The sequence below is a fragment of the Capsicum annuum genome, unplaced genomic scaffold (genome assembly GCF_002878395.1).
Source record: "Capsicum annuum cultivar UCD-10X-F1 unplaced genomic scaffold, UCD10Xv1.1 ctg3146, whole genome shotgun sequence".
Lineage (NCBI taxonomy): Eukaryota > Viridiplantae > Streptophyta > Magnoliopsida > Solanales > Solanaceae > Capsicum > Capsicum annuum.
In genome coordinates, this window is record NW_025838097.1 from 57,441 (window position 1) to 62,603 (window position 5,163).

Below are 5,163 nucleotides of genomic sequence, written 5' to 3' on the forward strand. Positions count from 1 at the left end.
GCACACTAATTTAGCCCAAAAATGCCCTATTTTCATCATTTTGCTCGTTTGACCTCCCAAATAGACCCGCCCACCCAAATGAACCATACTAGGATGCCCCCCATCTCTCTCGGCATGCCTCGATCCCACTCCCATAACCGTGAGCTATAACATATCGATTTTGCTTGAAAATGCCCCATTTCGCCCGTTTTACCACCTAAATGGCCTCGCCCACCCAAACAAACCACACTAGGACATTTTCTAGACTTCTTGACCCACGGGACACCCAAACCCCAGGCCCACCCCCAGAACCACAGGCTAAAGAACATCGATTTAGCCCAAAAATACCCCGTTTGTACCATTTTTCTCATTTTACCATCCAAATGGCCCCGCCCACCCAAACGACCTACACAAGGTCAATCCACAGCTTCCCTGGCATGCCCAGGTTGATTTTTATCCCCCATCACACTTGAACCCCGTACCTTCCCCTAGAATCGTGGGCTATAGCACACCGATTTGGTCCAAAAATGCCTTGTTTGCACCATTTTACCCATTTGACCACCCAAATAGCCTCACCCACCCAAACGGACCATATTAGGATGCTCCCCAGCCTCGCTGGCATGCCCCGATCAATTTTCATCCTACGGCATACCTGAACCCTGGGCACCTATGGAACTGAAGGTTATAACACACCGATTTGGCCTGAAAATGCTCTAATTGCACCGTTTCGCTTATTTGACCACCCAAATGGTGCTATCCACCCAAACGGACCACACTAGGATGCTCTCTATCATCCCTGGCATGCCACGGTCAATTTTCAGCCTATGACACAATCGGACCCCAGGCCCACCCCTAGAACCGTGGGCTATAGCACACCAATTTAGCCTAAAAATGCCCCATTTGCACCGTTTCGCAAGTTTGACAAGCCAAATATCCTCGACCACCCAAAAAGACCACTTTAAGACACTCTCCAACTGCCCTGACATGCCTCGGTCGATTTTTAGCCCACGTCACGCCCGAAGCTTTGGCCCCCTCGGAACTGTGGGCTATAGCACATTGATTTGACTCGAAAATACCTTGTGTGCATCGTTTTGCCTGTTTGACCACACAAATGGCCCCGCCAATCCAAACGGACCACAGTAGGATGCTCCCCAACCTCCCTGGCACACACCGGTTTATTTTTGAGACACAGCATGCTCAGACCATAGGCCCACCCCTCGAACCATGGTCTATAGCATACCAATTTGGCCCAAACATGCATCGGTTGCACCATTTTGCCCGTTTGACCACCCAAATGGATCTGCCCACCTAAACGGACCACACTAGGATGCTCTATAGCCTCCCTATCATACCTCGATCAATTTTTGGCCTGTAGCATGCTCGAACCCCAAGACAACCCCTAGAATCATCGCCTATAGCACATCGATCTATCACGAAAAAACCTTTGTTGGCATCATTTCACTCATTTGACCACCCAAATGGCCACGCGTACCTAAATAACCCATACTAGACCAATCCATAACCTCCCTAGCATGCCCCAGTTGATTTTTAGCCCACAGCACGCCCGGACATCAGGCCTATCCCTACAACCATGGGCTATAGCACATCGATTTGGCTAGAAAATGCCTTATTTGCATCGTTTTGCCCATTTGGCCACCCAAACGGACCACACAAGGATGCTCTCCAGTCTCCTTGGAACTCCTCAGTCAATTTTTGGCCTATGACATGCCCGACCCCTAGCCCACCCCTGGAACCGTGGACTATAGCACACCGATTTGGCCCAAAAATGCCCCATTTTTACCGTTTCGCCCGTTTGACCACCCAAATAGACTCTTCAACCCAAACAGACCATACTAGGATGCTCTCTGGACTTCCTAGCATGCCCCGAGCCCATCCCCAGAACCGTGGGATATAGCAAACCAATTTGGCTTGAAAATGCCTTATTTTCACCGTTTCTCCCGTTTTACCACCCAAATGGTCGTGCCCACCCAAACGGACCAAACAAGGATGCTCTCTAGCCTCTCTGGCATGCCTCAATCAATTTTTGACCTACGACACACCCATACCCTGGGTCCACCCCTAGAACCATGGACTATAGCACTTTGATTTGTCCTGAAAATGCACCGTTTGCACCATTTTGCCTGTTTTACTATGAAAATGCCTCTCCCACCCAAACAACCCATACTAGGTCAATCCCCAGCCTCTCTGGCATGCCCTAATCGATTTTCGGCCCCCAGCATACCCGAACGCCGTGCCCACCCCTAGAACCGTGGGCTATAGCAGACAGATTTGGCCCAAATATACCCAGTTTGTAATGTTTCGCCCATTTGGCCACCCAAATGGCCTCACCCCTAAATGGACCACACTAGGACGTTTATCAGCCTCTTTGAAATGCCCCGGACAATTTTTTCCTGCTGCACGCCCGGACTCTGGGTCCACCCCTAGAACCGTGGGCTATAAAATACCAATTTTTCTGAAAATATCCTTGTTGATACCATTTCGATTGTTTGACCACCCAAATGGCCCCGCCAACCCAAACGACCCATATCAGGATACTCCTCAACCTCCCTAGCATGCCCCAATTAATTTTTTACCCACGACATGCTCGAACCCCTATCCCATTCCTAGAACCGTGGGCTATAGCACACTAATTTAGCCCGAAAATGCCCCATTTACACTGTTTTGCCTGTTTGACCACACAAATAGCCCCTTTCACCCAAACGAACCATACTAGGATGCTCCCCAAGATCCTTAGCACGCCTCGGTCGATCTTCGGCCCATGACACACCCGGACACCAAGACCACCCCCAGAATCGTGGGCTATAGCACACCATTCTGAACAAAAATACCCCGTTTGCACCATTTTAGCCATTTGACCACCTAAATAGACCCCACCCACCTAAACAAACTACACTAGAATGCTTTCCATCATCCCTAGCATGCCCTGATTAATTTTTGGCCCACGGCACGCCCAGACCCTGGGCCCACACCCAGAACTATGGGAAATAGCTCACTGATTTGGTCCAAAAATGCCTCTCCTACACCATTTTGCCTGTCTAACTATCCAAATGGCCTCGCCCACCCAAACGGATTACACTAGGACCTTCTCCATCCTCCCTGGCATGCCTTTATTGATTTTTGGTTAAGAACATGCCCATACCCCAGGCCCACCCTCAGAACCATGGGCTATAGCACACTAATTTGGCCTGAAAATACCCTCATTGGCATTGTTCTACCCGTTTGACCATCCAAATGACCACGCCAATTGAAACAACCCATACTAGGTCAATCCTCAGCCTCCCTGGTATGCTTCGATCAATTTTTGGCCCTCAGCATGCCCGAACCCCTAGCCCACCCTAGAACCGTGGGTTGTAGCATACCAATTTGGCCTAAAAATATCCTGTCTTGCCTGTTTGGCTACCCACATTGCCTCGCTCACCCAAATGAACCACACTAGGACACTCCACAGCCTACTTAGCATGCCCCAGTTGATTTTCAGCCTACAACATGCCCAAACCCCGGGCCCACCCCTAAAACTGTGGGTTATAGCATACCGATTTGGCTCAAAAATGCCCCGTTTGCACTGTTTTGCCCATTTGACCACCCAAATGGCCACGCGCACCCAAATGGACCATACTAGGATGATCCCAAACCTCCCTGGCCTTTCTTTGTCAATTATTAGCCCATATCACGCCCGAACCCCAGCCCACCCCTTGAACCATCTGCTATAGCAATCTAATTTTGCCCAAAAATGTCCCGTTTCCATCGTTTTGCCTGTTTGACCCCTCAAATGGCCCCGACCACCTAAACAAGCCATACTAGGATACTCCCCAGCCTTTTTGGCATGCCTCAGTTGATTTTTGACACACGGCGCACCCGAATCCCAGGCCTACCCTCGAAACTATGGGTTATAGTACACTGATTTGGCTAAAAAATGCCTCATTTGCACTGTTTTACCTGTTTGACCACCCAAATGGCCCTTCCTACCCAAACGGACCATACTAGGATTCTTTTTAGCCTCTTTGGTATGCCCAGGTTAATTTTCAGCCCACGACATACTTGGATCTCGGACTTACCCCCGAAACTATGGGTTATAACTGTAATACCCCAAATTATAATTAGTGAGTAATTATAATTGAAAAAAAAAATATTTTATAAGATATATGGACTAAAACCCATATTAATAAGAAAAAATTAAAAAATTTGTCGTGGCCCATATCCAATTAAAATTGAATTGGGAAACACAATATATTATATATTGACAAAAAAGGTTTTTGCCATCATAGGATTAAGAAGGCAAAGGTTAGGAGCAACTAAGGCAGTAACTAATCTGTCAATCACGCTGAAGAGGAAAAAAAATCAATTGTTCCTTCAATTAAAAAAAAAAGAAAGGTTTAAGGTTGATTGGAAAATTCTTTCGGGTTTAAGATTCGATCAAAGAGAGTCATATCAATTGTTCGAGGTGAAAAGTTGGTATTCCAAAAATTGTACTGTGATAGTAATCTTACCATAATCTGTGTTTGTTAACTTGCATATTTTATAGTTGATTTTGATGAAATAATGAGTTACGAAATACTTTGAAATTGCATGTGGGGCAAGTCCTTTATTTGATATGATATTGAAATGGTTATTTCAGATATGATATTATTACGATGAATATTCTTTACTTACATGAGATTGAGTATTTTTGAGATATGTTTTATTCAAGTTCACATGTATTATTATTGATATGAATTTTAAAGTTATGTTCTATTCTAAAAGATGTTTTCATATGAATATCCTATTGTTTTCAAAGAATTTATGAATGGGAGTAGACCTTGATTGAATCCCGTAGCTAATAGAGGGATTGTTAGACCTGGTACACCTTGTATTTACTGATGAATGTTATAGCCCTCGCTAGTGGGAAGGTAGAACTAGCACACTGTACTGATATGATATGGGACTCCTTTATGAGGGATCCACTTTTATGAGTTATTCTTAATAAAGAAGAATGTCACACTAATTACATGATTCATTCTTGGAAACCTCCCAAATATTTAATATTTGATATGATACGATGCTTTATGAGTTTATTACTGAACCATTGGTTCACTTCGCTTACATGAAATAATGATATTGTTTATTGTTAGTATTTTCTGAAAGAGAATTTATTTCATGATGTTTTATGACTTGTCCCCATTAAAA